The sequence below is a fragment of the Anomaloglossus baeobatrachus genome, chromosome 7 (genome assembly GCF_048569485.1).
Source record: "Anomaloglossus baeobatrachus isolate aAnoBae1 chromosome 7, aAnoBae1.hap1, whole genome shotgun sequence".
NCBI classification, from domain to species: Eukaryota; Metazoa; Chordata; class Amphibia; order Anura; family Aromobatidae; genus Anomaloglossus; species Anomaloglossus baeobatrachus.
Window position 1 is genome coordinate 218,782,572 of NC_134359.1, and position 16,474 is coordinate 218,799,045.

Genomic DNA, 16,474 nt, shown 5'->3' on the forward strand with positions numbered 1-16,474 from the left:
TATCAAAATTCATAAAATAATCATAGTAATAGTACTTCAAAAAACGAGGGACGATATATGAGCAATAGAATGACAATAATTAGTGCACAGAATTACTAAGGAGCTGACTTATTTGTAGTACTAATGGTGAAAAAGAAAAAATAAAATTAAAGTATTAAGGAAGATAATAATAATAATCTAGTTTCAATCTATATCACTCAGAAGAAAACATACTAGGAAAAATTCTACAAATATTATAAGGAAAAATAAAATACCCAGGAGATGAAAAAATGTAGTAGGAAGGGGATATAGTGATAGAATGAACCAAAAATGGTATTAAAGTTGAAAATAAGTATCAATCCAATAAGGGATCCATCAGCCAATTGTTAACACTTGGCAATACAATCTAAGAGGTACAAAAAATAAAAATATAAAAAAAATAAAGTATATGAAGACACAATAGTCAGAAAAATACCAAAAATAAGTGAAAAATTGTAAAAAAAAAGACACTCATGGTGACTGGTGTAAAAACAGTTAACTCAGAATTCACACTACTAAATAGTGAACAAATGGCTGGAATGGCAAAAACCTGAGGCTAAAGTGTAAAAAAACAAACTATATTAATGTGTTTTATAAAAAACATGTGTTTTTTTAAAGTGCATAGTGCTGGTTTAGAAAACATCTCCCGAATATCCTCAAAAGTGATCCCTTGGCAGCCGCTTGTTTGTCTTTCAAATTGGTATCCTTGCAGTCTTTTCCTTGCACAGCACATGCACTTTGGTTTGATTCACTATTACTTGCACACTGCACTTTCTTATGTGAAAGACTGCAACTTTTTCTGTTTTAGTTTAATCTGTGATCTTTTTTAATATATGCGACTTTCAGCTATGTCATTTAGGCGGCTCTGTCATCTGGTTTTATGATCCTTGACTAGTCTACGTTTTTTTACACACAGTATATTAGTTTTGAATCCAGACATCCAGGAAAAATTTCTTTCTGTTTTTACTTTTGATGATATTCGGGAGATGTTTTCTAAACCAGCACTATGCACTTTAAACACACATGTTTTTTTATAAAACACATTAATATAGTTTGGTTTTTTTACACTTTAGCCTCAGGTTTTTGCCATTCCAGCCATTTGTTCACTATTTAGTAGTGTGAATTCTGAGTTAACTGTTTTTACACCAGTTACCATGAGTGTCCTTTTTACAATTTTTCACTTATTTTTGTTTTTTTTCTGACTATTGTGTCTTCATATACTTATATTTTTTTTTTTATTTTTTGTACCTCTTAGATTGTATTGACACGTGTTAACAATTGGCTGATGGATCTCTTATTGGATTGATACTTATTTTCAACTTTAATACCATTTTTGGTTCATTCTATCACTATATCCCCTTCCTACTACATTTTTTCATCTCCCGGGTATTTTATTTTTCCTTACAATATTTGTAGAATTTTTCCTAGTATGTTTTCTTCTGAGTGATATAGATTGAAACTAGTTTATTATTATCTTCCTTGATACTTTAATTTTATTTTTTCTTTTTCACCATTAGTACTACAAATAAGTCGGCTCCTTAGTAATTCTGTGCACTAATTATTGTCATTATATTGCTCATATATCGTCCCTCGTGTTTTGAAGTACTATAACTATGATTATTTTATTAATTTTGATATGTATATTTCTTTGTCGCTCCATTGGGAGACCCAGACAATTAGGGTGTATAGCTTCTGCCTCCGGAGGCCACACAAAGTATTACACTTAAAAGTGTAAAGCCCCTCCCCTTCTGCCTATACACCCCCCCGTGCATCACGGGCTCCTCAGTTTTTATACTTTGTGCGAAGGAGGCTGACATCCACGCATAGCTCCACATCTTAGTCAGCAGCAGCTGCTGACTATGTCGGATGGAAGAAAAGAGGGCCCATAACAGGGCCCCCAGCATGCTCCCTTCTCACCCCACTCTTGTCGGCGGTGTTGTTAAGGTTGAGGTACCCATTGCGGGTACAGAGGCTGGAGCCCACATGCTGTTTTCCTTCCCCATCCCTTAATGGGCTCTGGGTGAAGTGGGATCCTAATCTGTCTCCAGGCACATGAGACCGTGCTCCCTCCGCAGCCCCTGGGGAATCTGCTGACAGGAGCCGAGTATCGACAGGGACAAGGCCCTGCTACTGTGAGGTACTCTGTGTCCCCGTGGGGACCGCGCATAGAGCGCTGATGCCACACACACTGCAGCACTGCTGGGTGTGTTAGTGCGCCGGGGACTACTGCGCCGGCCGCGCTGTGAGGTACTCTGTGTCCCCGTGGGAACCGCGCATGGAGCGCTGGTGGCCATATACACTTCAGCACTGCTGGGTGTGTTTGTGCGCCGGGGACTACCGCGCCGACCGCGCTTATATGCCGGCCGCGCTTATTACTTTAGTCCCCGGCTTTTGCGGCCTAGTATCGCATATTCCCGCCCCCAGGCCTGCCAGTCAGGGGAAGGGCGGGACGCTGCACAGGACGCTAGTGCTGAGGGTTGGAGCATACTTTGTATCCTCCTCCCCCCTCATACAGCACACTGGGGCTCCAGATTCCCGCACTTTCTAGGGCACGCCCACGGCCCCCTCCTCTCCCCAGAACGCCGGCAGCCATTCCTGTCAGCACTTCTAACGCTGGAGAGGAGAGACAACAGGCTCTGGGAGGCCCATGCAGGGATTCTGGTGATCACACAACCGCTTTGAGCGGTCGGTAAGCAGCACCTGAGGTGCTGGCCCCACTGAGTGCAGAAGTGTACATATATATATATATATATATGCTTATATGCTATACATTTACACTGTACTGTCGCACTGTTGATTTTTGGCTATATACCCTCCTGGATTGTACTCAGAGGAGACAACAGCATGTCGTCTGCAAATAGCAAGGGTGCCAAAGCACAGGCTTACTTTGCAACCTGTACCTCATGTGCGGCTATACTACCGGCAGGTTACACGGACCCTCATTGTGTGCAATGCTCGGCCCCTGTGGCACTTACTCAGCCGGAGCCTCTGCTACTGGTGGCCCAGGTGGAACCACCTGCTACCACTGTCCAGGTGACAGGGACGGAGTTTGCAGTGTTTGCTGACTGTCTGAGACTATGGATAAATGGTCTGCTAGGATACTAGAAGCCTTACAGTCCAGACCGGTGACTCAGGCCCCGGGCACTGTTCAATCATTGACCCCCAGGCCCCCCTCAATTGGAGCTGCAGAGTGCTCCTGGGGTGACCCATGGGTCCCAGGGTGAGGTCTCTGACATGGACCGCAGTCCCAGGCCGCCTAAGCGGGGTCGCTGGGAAATTCCCTCGACTTCATCACACTGTTCAGGGTCTCAGCAGGAAGACTCTCTGGATGATGAAGCGGAGGTAGCAGATCAGGATTCTGATCCTGAGACCGCGCTTAACCTGGATACACCTGATGGTGACGCCATAGTGAATGACCTTATAGCAACCATCAATCAGGTGTTGGATATTTCTCCACCAGCTCCTACAATTGAGGAGTCAGCTTCTCAGCAGGAGAAATTCCGTTTCAGGTTTCCCAAGCGTCCATTGAGTATGTTTCTGGATCACTCTGACTTCAGAGAGGCAGTCCAGAAACACCGAGCTTGTCCAGATAAGCGTTTTTCCAAGCGCCTTAAGGATACACGTTATCCCTTCCCCCCTGACGTTGTCAAGGGCTGGGCTCAGTGTCCTAAGGTGGATCCTCCTGTCTCCAGACTGGCGGCTAGATCCATAGTTGCAGTGGAAGATGGGGCTTCACTCAAAGATGCCACTGACAGACAGATGGAGCTCTGGTTGAAATCCATCTATGAAGCTATCGGCGCGTCTTTTGCTCCAGCATTCGCAGCCGTATGGGCACTCCAAGCTATCTCAGCTTGTCATGCGCAGATTAATGCAGTCACACGTACATCTGCTCTGCAAGTGGTGTCCTTAACCTCTCAGGTGTCGGCGTTTGCGTCCTACGCCATTAATGCGGTCCTGGACTCTACGAGCCGTACAGCGGTAGCATCCGCCAATTCGGTGGCAGTCCGCAGGGCCATGTGGTTACGTGAATGGAAGGCAGACTCCGCTTCCAAAAAGTTCTTAACCGGTTTGCCATTTTCTGGCGACCGCCTGTTTGGTGAACGATTGGATGAAATCATTAAACAATCCAAGGGAAAGGACTCTTCCTTACCCCAGTCCAAACCAAACAGACCTCAACCACGGAAGGTACAATCGAGGTTTCGGTCCTTTCGGCCCGCGGGAAGGTCTCAGTTCTCCTCGTCCAAAAGGCCTCAAAAGGATCAGAGGAACTCCGATGCATGGCGGTCTAAGTCACGTCCTAAAAAGACCGCCGGAGGAACCGCTCCCAAGGCGGCCTCCTCATGACTTTCGGCCTCCTCACACCGCATCCTCGGTCGGTGGCAGGCTTTCCCGCTTTTGCGACGCCTGGCTGCCACAGGTAAAAGACCGATGGGTGAGAGACATTCTATCCCACGGTTACAGGATAGAGCTCAGCTCTCGTCCTCCGACTCGTTTTTTCAGAACATCCCCGCCCCCCGAGAGAGCCGATGCTCTTCTTCAGGCGGTGTGCACTCTGAAGGCGGAAGGGGTGGTGATCCCTGTGCCTCTTCAGCAACAGGGTCACGTTTTTTACTCCAACTTGTTTGTGGTACCGAAAAAGGACGGATCCTTCCGTCCTGTTCTGGACCTAAAACTGCTCAACAAACACGTAAAAACCAGGCGGTTCCGGATGGAATCGCTCCGCTCCGTCATCGCCTCAATGTCCCAAGGAGATTTCCTAGCATCAATCGACATCAAAGATGCTTATCTCCACGTACCAATTGCACCAGAGCATCAGCGCTTCCTGCGTTTCGCCATAGGAGACGAACATCTTCAGTTCGTGGCACTACCTTTCGGCCTGGCGACAGCCCCACGGGTCTTCACCAAGGTCATGGCAGCAGTGGTAGCAGTCCTACACTCTCAGGGACACTCGGTGATCCCTTACTTAGACGATCTGCTTGTCAAGGCACCCACTCAAGTGGCATGCCAACACAGCCTGAACATTGCTCTGGAGACTCTACAGAGTTTCGGGTGGATCATCAATTTTCCAAAGTCAAATCTGACACCGGCCCAATCTCTGACATATCTTGGTATGGAGTTTCATACTCTTCCAGCGATAGTGAAGCTTCCACTGGACAAACAGCGTTCACTACAGACAGGGGTGCGATCTCTCCTTCAAGGCCAGTCACACCCTCTGAGGTGCCTCATGCACTTCCTAGGGAAGATGGTAGCAGCAATGGAGGCAGTTCCTTTTGCGCAGTTTCATCTGCGTCCTCTTCAATGGGACATTCTCCGAAAATGGGACAGGAAGTCGACGTCCCTCGACAGGAAAGTCTCCCTTTCACGGGCAGCCAAGGCTTCCCTTCAGTGGTGGCTTCTCCCCACTTCTCTGTCGGGGGGGAAATCCTTCCTTCCCCCATCATGGGCTGTGGTCACGACGGACGCGAGCCTGTCAGGGTGGGGAGCGGTTTTTCTCCACCACAGGGCTCAGGGAACCTGGACTCCGACAGAGTCCTCCCTTCAGATCAATGTTCTGGAGATAAGGGCAGTGTATCTTGCCCTAAAGGCGTTCCAGCCGTGGCTGGAAGGCCAGCAAATCCGAATTCAGTCGGACAACTCCACAGCGGTGGCATACATCAACCACCAAGGGGGAACACGCAGTCGGCAAGCCTTCCAGGAAGTCTGGCGGATTCTTATGTGGGTGGAAGCCACGGCCTCCACCATATCCGCAGTTCACATCCCGGGCGTAGAAAACTGGGAAGCAGACTTTCTCAGTCGCCAGGGCATGGACGCAGGGGAATGGTCCCTTCACCCGGACGTGTTTCAGGAGATCTGTTGCCGCTGGGGGATGCCGGACATCGACCTAATGGCGTCACGGCACAACAACAAGGTACCAACATTCATGGCACGGTCTCAAGATCACAGAGCTCTGGCGGCAGACGCCTTAGTTCAGGATTGGTCGCAGTTTCAACTCCCTTATGTGTTTCCTCCTCTGGCACTGTTGCCCAGAGTGTTACGCAAGATCAGGTCCGACTGTCGCCGCGCCATCCTCGTCGCTCCAGACTGGCCAAGGAGGTCGTGGTACCCAGATCTGTGGCATCTCACGGTGGGTCAACCGTGGCCACTACCAGACCGACCAGACTTGCTGTCTCAAGGGCCGTTTTTCCATCTGAATTCTGCGGCCCTCAACCTGACTGTGTGGCCATTGAGTCCTGGATCCTAGCGTCTTCAGGGTTATCTCAAGAGGTCATTGCCACTATGAGACAGGCTAGGAAACCAACGTCCGCCAAGATCTACCACAGGACGTGGAGGATATTCCTATCTTGGTGCTCTGATCAGGGTTTTTCTCCCTGGCCATTTGCCTTGCCCACTTTTTCTTTCCTTCCTTCAATCAGGATTGGAAAAAGGGTTGTCGCTCGGCTCTCTTAAGGGACAAGTCTCAGCGCTCTCTGTGTGTTTTTTCAGAAGCGCCTGGCCAGACTTCCACAGGTACGCACGTTCCTGCAGGGGGTTTGTCACATAGTCCCTCCTTACAAGCGGCCGTTAGAACCCTGGGATCTGAACAGGGTACTGATGGCTCTTCAGAAACCACCTTTCGAGCCAATGAAGGATATTTCTCTTTCACGCCTTTCACAGAAAGTGGTTTTCCTAGTAGCAGTCACATCACTTCGGAGAGTGTCTGAGCTAGCAGCGCTGTCATGCAAAGCCCCTTTCCTGGTGTTTCACCAGGACAAGGTGGTTCTGCGTCCGGTTCCGGAATTTCTACCTAAGGTGGTATCCCCCTTTCATCTCAATCAGGATATCTCCTTACCCTCTTTTTGTCCTCATCCAGTTCACCAGTGTGAAAAGGATCTGCACTTGTTAGATCTGGTGAGAGCACTCAGACTCTACATTTCTCGTACGGCGCCCCTGCGCCGTTCGGATGCACTCTTTGTCCTTGTCGCTGGCCAGCGTAAAGGGTCACAGGCTTCGAAATCAACTCTGGCTCGGTGGATCAAGGAACCAATTCTCGAAGCTTACCGTTCTGCTGGGCTTCCGGTTCCCTCAGGGCTGAAGGCCCATTCTACCAGAGCCGTGGGTGCGTCCTGGGCTTTGCGGCACCAGGCTACGGCTCAGCAGGTGTGTCAGGCGGCTACCTGGTCGAGCCTGCACACTTTCACGAAACACTATCAGGTGCATACCTATGCTTTGGCGGATGCCAGCCTAGGTAGGCAAGTCCTTCAGGCGGCGGTTGCCCACCTGTAGGAAAGGGCCGTGGTACGGCTCTATTACGAGGTATTATTTTACCCACCCAGGGACTGCTTTTGGACGTCCCAATTGTCTGGGTCTCCCAATGGAGCGACAAAGAAGAAGGGAATTTTGTTTACTTACCGTAAATTCCTTTTTCTTCTAGCTCCAATTGGGAGACCCAGCACCCGCCCCTGTTCCCTTCGGGCCGTTGTTCTTTGTGTACACATGTTGTTCATGTTGAATGGTTTCAGTTCTCCGAAATTCCTTCGGATTGAATTTACTTTAAACCAATTTATAACTTTTACTCCTTCTTGCTTTTGCATCAAAACTGAGGAGCCCGTGATGCACGGGGGGTGTATAGGCAGAAGGGGAGGGGCTTTACACTTTTAAGTGTAATACTTTGTGTGGCCTCCGGAGGCAGAAGCTATACACCCTAATTGTCTGGGTCTCCCAATTGGAGCTAGAAGAAAAGGAATTTACGGTAAGTAAACAAAATTCCCTTCTTTTAAAATAACTGTTTAATAAATTATTATATTGAAATCACTGTTTTTCTTGAGTATTTCTTTACTCCACAAACGTTGTTTCTAATTGTTTTTACAGTGAATATGGTTTTCAGACCTTGTTGTTAATTCAGTCACTCTATAGCCTGGGAATCAGAGGTCTGCTCCAAAGCTGCAGTGAGTACAGACAAGGAAGATTATTATTATATATATATATATATATATATATATATATATATATATAATTTTATATATAATTTTTTTTTTTTTTTTTTTTTTTAATGGAGCACCATTGATTCCATGGTGCTGTACATGAGAAGGGGGTTACATATAGAATACATAGCCAAGTAACAATAGACAGACTGGTACAGAGGGAAGAGGGCCCTGCCCTTGTGGGATTACATTCTAAAGGATTTTGGGGAGGAGACAGTAGGTGGGGTGTAGGTTGGGCGGCAGCTATGCACGGTGGTGGTGTCATTGAAGGTTATAGTCATTACTGAACAGATGATTTTTTAGGTTCCGTTTGAAGCTTGCGGGTGTAGCAGATAATCTGACGTGTTGAGGCAGCGAGTTCCAGGAGACAGGGGAAATGATCTGCACAGATGCCCTGAAGCTTTGTGAGTCGGATCCAGGCCCCAATGAAGAAGGTTCTGAGCATAATGTACACCCTCATTCACAAACTGTAAATCCTCCTGGTGGAGACAATGGGGAACATGCTGAGGAGACTCGGATACCTGATTGGAACGACAACTTTACTATTCGGTCAGGGCAGGAAGAGGTTGTCTTGGAGGACTCAGGACGAGGGGCATGAAAACACACAGGGTGATGATGAGGTTGGAGACCCCACTTACTGTCAAACCAAAGTCAGCCAGTCGATGACGTCAGCAGAGGAGGTGTAGGAGGTTGCTACTGACGACGAGGTCACATTGTGTCTTCCTGGACAGAGACAAAGTACTGGAAGCACGTCAACAACTGAATCCTCGTCCACAACTCTGCCTCTGAGCAGAAGTCGTGTTGGCTATGCAGGTCGCATGGGCTCTAAGCCTTGCCTAGCCTGGGGCTTTTTTGACATCGCAAAGGATCACCCAATTCATGTAATCTATAAGATTTGTCAACAATCTCTAAGTAGAAGGAAAAAAGTCACAACTTTGAGTACTTCGTCCATGAAGTGTCACATGGATATGAATTGATAGCGTGAGGGTGTATTGCTCAGCTTTATCAACTGTCAATGCAACATGCTTATTTGCCGTTCATTGCATGCATTGTTGCAGACTACACACAAGGGGCTGCTGGGTTTTTTTTTTTTTTTGCATCTGCCTTTGTCTGTTTTGGTCACTATAGCAATAGCAAAATGGTCTTCGGCTGTGGACTTGGAGATGCTGTCTATGAACAGAAGGAAAAGCTAAAGGTGTGTGTTACAGCAAGGAGCCACCGCGGAAACACTTCGGTGAATTGTGAGGGAAGTCGTGTTTTAGTTTGGTGAGGAGGACCGTAACGCCTGTGAGCAGCATCCTGTGCCACAGACTGACATTCTTCCGGGTCTGTCTACGCTCTTCTCACGGTAAACAGTATAAAGTCTATATTTATGGCAACTGGACACCACAGTACCCGGGTACGGTAGGCCGAGCCGTGCACGCAATACTTTGTTTCATTAGCAAAACACATATCTGTTCTGGATAGGACGACTATATAGACAATAAGACTTGCTGCCTTTTGCACTGTCAAATTGTCACTTACAGTTTAAATCATAGAGGGACAGCGACACATGTTTGCATTGACTGTTGCTTTACAAGATTTCCATGACTGTGTTGCAGAGCTGTGTGGTTTGCATTCACACTGTTATCTGCATTATCTGTGAGGCTTCAGCTAAAGCTGGTGTCACACACAGCGACAACGACGTCGCTGCTACGTCACCATTTTCTGTGACGTTGCAGCGTCACACACAGCGACAGCGACGGGACGTCGCTGCAACGTCACAGAAAATGGTGACGTAGCAGCGACGTCGTTGTCGTTGTCGCTGTGTGTGACATCCAGCAACGACCTGGCCCCTGCTGTGAGGTCGCCGGTCGTTGCTGAATGTCCAGCTTCATTTTTTCGTCGTCACTCTCCCGCTGTGACACACACATCGCTGTGTGTGACAGCGAGAGAGCGACGAAATGAAGTGAGCAGGAGCCGGCACTGGCAGCTGCGGTAAGCTGTAACCAGCGTAAACATCGGGTAACCAAGGGAAGTCCTTTCCCTGGTTACCCGATGTTTACGCTGGTTACCAGCCTCCGCTCTTGCTGCCAGCGCCGGCTCCTGCACTGTGACATGTGGCTGCAGTATGCATCGGGTAATTAACCCGATGTATACTGTAGCAAAGAGAGCAAGGAGCCAGCGCTAAGCAGTGCGCGCGGCTCCCTGCTCTCTGCACTGTGACATGTAGCTGCAGCACACATCGGGTTAATTAACCCGATGTGTACTGTACCTAGGAGAGCAAGGAGCCAGCGCTAAGTGCGGCTCCCTGCTCTCTGAACATGTAACACAGCGACGTTATGATCGCTGCTTCTGCTGTGTTTGACAGCTAAGCAGCGATCATAACAGCGACTTACAAGGTCGCTGTTACGTCACCGAAAATGGTGACGTAACAGCGACGTCGTTGTCGCTGTCGTTTAGTGTGAACCCAGCTTTACAAAGGTATTCAGGGGTGGCTAAGGGGTTTTGTCTATGTTCAGGTAGATAAGTTGTTAGCTCTTGTGATGCGCCACTGGTAAGTCATGTGTATACACACACACACACACACACACACACACACACACACACACACACACACACACACACACACACACACACACACACACACACACACACACTTACTCCTGCTACGCAGAGGGATTAGCAGGTGGTAGGCAACTGAATAGATTGTCCTATTCTTTCAGTTTTATGCATAGTTCTTATTGATTGATTTGGGAAAGTTAAACAATCATTTATCAACCCAACTGCCTAGAGTCCTTTTCCTGTTGCGTGGTTTTGCTGCATACTTGGGAGCCCACCCTGTACACTACTTAAAATGAAGCATAAGTCGCAATGGGAATTTCACTGTGCTACAATGCGGCCTAGCGGGGCTGTGCAACCACCGCCTGCCCCATCACGTGCATCTGCGTGCTCTTCATCCTCTGTGACTGTGGGGACAGCAGTCACACATGCTTTTTCCCACTGAACTTCCACCCCTTTACCCGCAACAGGGAGTGTGATTGGCAGGTCGTCACTTGTTTTGGAAGTGCAAACAGATGGTATTGTTGAGCTCTGTCAGACATCGAGAGAACCACCATTGGATGAATGCAACATTATATCCACGCCTGCACCTTTGTCACAGATTGGCTGGACTACCTGCAGTTATTTGCGCAGCAGAAATGGAGGAGTGTAGAATGCACATGTGGTGTACCTTGCTTGGCAGCAAAGGAACACTAACTTACTATTCCAGGCACTTTTAGGATGGCAGAAAGTGTCAGCTCTTTGTGCAAATAAAATGGCTTGGCAAAAATGTGCAGGAGGGTAGAAGGCAGAGGTGGTGGAACTTGCTTGGCACCAGTGGGACACTAATTTAGTATAGCAGACACTTTTTGGATGCCACTAAGTTTCAGCACTGTTTGCTATAAAAATAGTGTAGGGTTCTGTGGGTCAGTGGACAAGAAAGGAACAGTAAGGCTATGTGCGCACTAGAGATGTGAAGTTTCTCGAGAAAATCTTCTCGAGAAACTTCTGGGAGTGAAGATTTGCTGAACTCCGGAAAAAATCCGCGGCAAAACCGCATGCGGATTTGCCGCGGATTTGCTGCGAAATTGCCGCGAAATTGCCGCGATTTTCCCGCGGGTGGTTCCCTGCGGATTTTTGCAGGCTGTACTGCAGAAATCCGCGGGATACCTGCGGATTTAATGGACATGTTCATTTTCTCAAGAAAGTTTCTCGAGAAATTTCCGCACCGAAACTTTCTTGAGAAAAATCCGCACCAGTGCGCACAGCTTTTTTTTTTTTTCTCATAGAATTTCATGGGAAATGTCTGCACAAAGATTGCAGACATTTCTCAAGAAATTTCCGCGGCAAATCCGCGGGTATTTTGCTCTAGTGCGCACATAGCCTTACTTAGTATTCCAGACACTTTTAGGATGGCAGAAAGTGTCAGCTCTTTGGGCAAATAAAATAGCGTGGCAAAACTGGGCAGGTGGGTACAGTGGCCGGGATTTGTGGGTACCAGGATCGGAAAGGAAGCCTCACTTTTTCTATCCCTCCTAATGATGAAATGCAGCAAGGAATTCCCAGAGCTGAGGTACACAGACGCTGTTATCTAAAGCTGTATACAGAGTTTGCATGGACCTGCCTAGCAGCTATGGCTCTGAGCGCCTGGAAATCAGCCTTGAAAAGGGCTGAAATAAACAGCAGTACCTAATCTCTACAGCGCTGTCTATAGCGCACACAGCAGGAGCGGCGGCAGCAGCAGCGCGAGCGGTGACTGTCACCCACACGCAGAAAGCAGATAATGGCGGCGTGAGGGAAAATGGCTGTATTTATAAGGCAAGGACATGTGACATTCACAGCCTGACACATGCCCTTGCTTGCTCTGCCACCCTCTCTCTTGCTGGATTATATGACATTGCAGCTGTCGCGGGCGGAGGAGGGGACGCCGCGCTCTCCCACTGCTCGGGTCCGGCTGCCGCGGCTGCTGCGGCCTGCCGCTGCTCGGTGGCTCGAGCGATGGGCCGGATCCCGGGGACTCGAGCGGCGCTCCTCGCCCGTGAGTGAAAGGGGGTTTTTGGGTGTGGGGATTGTTTATTGTCTGTGACGCCACCCACGGTTGTGGTGATTTGTTGACACCACCGCTGCTCTGTATGGGGATCCCGGGAGGGCTGGTATGGAGCAGCCAGTTGTTGTGTTGCCCCTCCGTGGGTAGGGGTTGGTGATCCCGGGGCCCAGTGATGAAGTGGGAGATGCAGGGCTTGGTGGGCGCAGGGACGCGGGGGCAGCGCTGTGCCTTGCGGCACTGTGGTACTCACTCAGCCTGAGACGATGACACAGTTCTCGGTAAAACACACGGCTGGAAAGACGGTTCCCACGGACGGCTGCACTTGCTTTCCCCAGTAGGTGACGGTCCCTCTGTCCTGCACCTATGATGATAATGGTTGCGATGGGTTCCCACCGGTAACCCGCTCCCCGGCTTGGATATGGGCCGGAGGAGCCCTACTTTGCCCGCAGGCGCTGGCCCTGAGAAACTGGTGCCCTGGCGGTGGCAGTGTCTCTCCGTTGCGGTTGGACTGTTGCCTTTAATCAGGACTTGGTTGTTGGGAGACAGACGTCCCCTTCACTGACGGATTTGGCAAATTATGGCGACTCCTAGCCTTGCCGGGATCCGAAAGGCCCCTGCCCTGGTGCTGACTGTTCTTCATATACTGCTCCAGACCGCCGGGTCACCACCCGTCCACTGTCCTTCCAGCAACCTCCGAGCAGTCCCCCTGCAGACTATCACCGCCGTCTGCTGACCTTGCTGTCACAGTCCAGGGCACACACCCGGACCAACTTCAGGCTTTACAACTGTCACTTTCACTGTCTCTACTCACTGTTTACTCCTTCACTTCCCTAGCTTAACTCTGTTCCTCACTCAAGCTCTGCCTGAGCTAAACTGTCTGGTTCCTCCTGCCTCCAGGGCTGTGTGCTCCTCGGTGGGCGGAGCCAACCACCTGGCCCACCCCCTGGTGTGAACATCAGCCCCTGGAGGAAGGCAACAAGGATTTTAGGTTGGCCTTGGTGTTCCTAACTGGGGTGTAGGGTGTGATGACCTGTGACCCCTGGCTTGCCCAGGGCGTCACATTCCCCCTTACCAAAATGCAGACCGTCCGCGGGCTGCCCGTCCAACACCGGTTTTATTTTCTGAAAAATATATAAAAAGGTAAAACTGTAACATAACAACTTATGACATCATCCCACATCGGGAGGTTCAGTACTTAAACGTTGCAAACGGTTTACGGTTACGGTCTCCGCTCTCTCCCACCCAAGTAACCTGGCCCTGATGCTGCCCCTAAAGCCCAGGCAGCACCCCTTTACCCCAGTCCTGCACCAAGTCACCCGAACAGGATCTGTCCTTCCCCTCCAGAGGGTAGCCACCGGTTCCTGTGGTGGCTGGACCCCAGCCTGCTCTGCTGTGGGCCCTCCCTCCAACCTGCCTCTCCGGAGGTGGTAAATGCGGAAACGGTAACGGTAAAACAACTTATTTACAAGCCACTAACGTTTGTGGTTGCCCTGCAAGTTCACGGGCTTGTCCATGGAAAGTTCTCCATGCAAAACTTTTTAAACGGTCCCCACGGGGACAACTGTGCCGGCAGCGGCCGGTTTTCTCACAATCACGGTAGAATCAGGTGAAGCTTCGGTAATCATTCTCATTTTTAAACTTTCAAACACAACTCAAACAAACTCCTTCCCCCCCCCTTTTAAAGGACGGTCTCCCTGTACCTAAGTGGGGGTCTACCTAGGTTGGGACGGGTGGACCTCCGGGGTCCGGTGTCAGTGGGGCTAGGCAGTGGGGCAGAGGGAACAATCGGTTCCTCCTCCCGGCTATCGTGCGGGGCAGGCGGAGGCATAGGGGAACTGGGAACAGGTTCATCCCTGGGTACTGGCACTGGTTCTGGCTCACGGTTGACCGCTTCCACCACTTCTTCATCCACAGGTTGTGGGAACAGTATCACTGGAAGAATCACCGTGCCGTTCTGTGTAGGCCAGTCTGCTGGGAAGTCACCATCACAGTGTGGATCACCTCTTTTGCCTTCTCTGCTGATGGAGGGGCTGGTACTTCAGCCATCGCCCTTAATGCTGGTGGGCACCTTTTCAGATGGTCCCGGGAAACTGTGGCCAAAGTGCCTCCTTGGTCACGACTGATTTGGTAGGCCTTCCCATCTTCCCATCCTGTGGGCTGTATGACGTACGTGTTCTGTTCCCATTGATCATCCAGCTTGTGGGTTCTCCTCTTCCGCTTCAGTACGACATCTCCGGGCTGAAAAGGGCCAGCAGACGCCTTTTGATTAAAGCGCTGCTCCTGCAGTTCCCGACTCAGACTTAAGTTCTTCTCGACATATTCTTGAATCTGCCGGTATTGTGCTCTCCGCCGAGTTTCCCATTCAGCTGTCGAAGGGAGTGCTTCTGGGGCCTCCAACCCCATTTCCAGGTCCACCGGCAGGCGGCCGGGGCGAGCCCTCATCAGATATGCTGGGGTGCACTTTGTGGAGCTGGACGGGATATTGTTGTACATATCGACCAAGTCTGGTAGCTTTTCCGGCCACAGGTTCCGCTCTTCCAGCGGTAACGTCTTGAGGAGTCCCAGGACCAAGTGGTTCATCTTCTCACACATGCCGTTGGTCTGGGCATGGTAAGGGGTGGTCCGGATCTTCTTACAGCCGTACAACTGGCAGAACTCGTGGAACAGCTCTGCTTCAAAAGCCGGGCCTTGGTCAGTAAGCACCTTTTATGGATATCCATGTGGTCGGCAGAAATAAGCCTGGAACGCTCGAGCGGCAGTTCGACCAGTTAGGTCCTTGACGGGGACAACCACCATGAATCTTGAATAGTGGTCTACGATGGTCAACGCGTAGGCGTACCCACTTCGGCTGGGGGTGAGCTTGACATGGTCTAGGGCGACCAGTTCCAGCGGCTGATGTGTGATGATCGGGTGTAGGGGCGCCCTCTGGCTGGCCTCGTCCTTCCTCCTCAGCGTGCAAGGACCACACTCTCGGCACCAGGCTTCTACCGACTCCCGCATCCCACTCCAGTAGAACCGCTCTCTCAACAGCATCTCCAGCTTCTTCCACCCGAAGTGTCCGGCACCATCATGGTATGCCCGCAAAACAGTAGCCACTTCAGCTTGGGGAATAACCAACTGGCAGATTTTCTCATGAGTTTTCGGGTTGATCAGCTCACGGTACAGCTTCCCTTGATGTAGATACAGCCGTTTCCATTCCTTCCACAAGCGCTGGGCTTCAGCCGGGGCGGCAGGGTCCATCCCAACAGCACCTTGTTCCACCAGGGTCTTGACGAGGCGGACAGCCGGCGCCTGGTTTTGAGCTTCCTGCCACTCTTGACTGGGCCGTGGGTCCAGGTACACACGTTGATGTACCTGTACCTTCTCAGTTGGTGGCTGGTGAAATGCAGGCAACTCGATTTCCTCGAGGTCGTCACCCTCGCACCCTTCTTCTGACAAATGGGGCATTCGGGAGAGTGCATCAGCATTAATGTTGACACGACCAGCTCGGTACTTGATGGTGAAGTCATAGTTGGCTAGCCGGGCCACCCACCGCTGCTCCAATGCGCCCAACTTGGCCGTGTCCAGGTGAGTCAACGGATTGTTGTCCGTGAAAGCGGTGAATTTTGCAGCAGCCAAGTAGTGGCGGAACCGCTCTGTGATAGCCCATACCAATGCCAGGAGCTCGAGCTTGAAGGAGCTGTAGTTCTCAGGGTTCCTTTCAGTTGGCCGAAGATTCCGGCTAGCATAAGCAATCACTTTCTCCTTCCCATCCTGGACCTGGGACAGGACTGCTCCTAATCCCACATTGCTGGCGTCTGTGTAGAGGATGAACGAGCAGCCATAGTCAGGATACGCTAGGACCTCTTCTCCGGTCAAAGCCGCTTTCAGCTGGCAGAAGAATTCCTCATGCTTTTCTTCCCACACCAGTGGGGCTCCGATGGGTCTA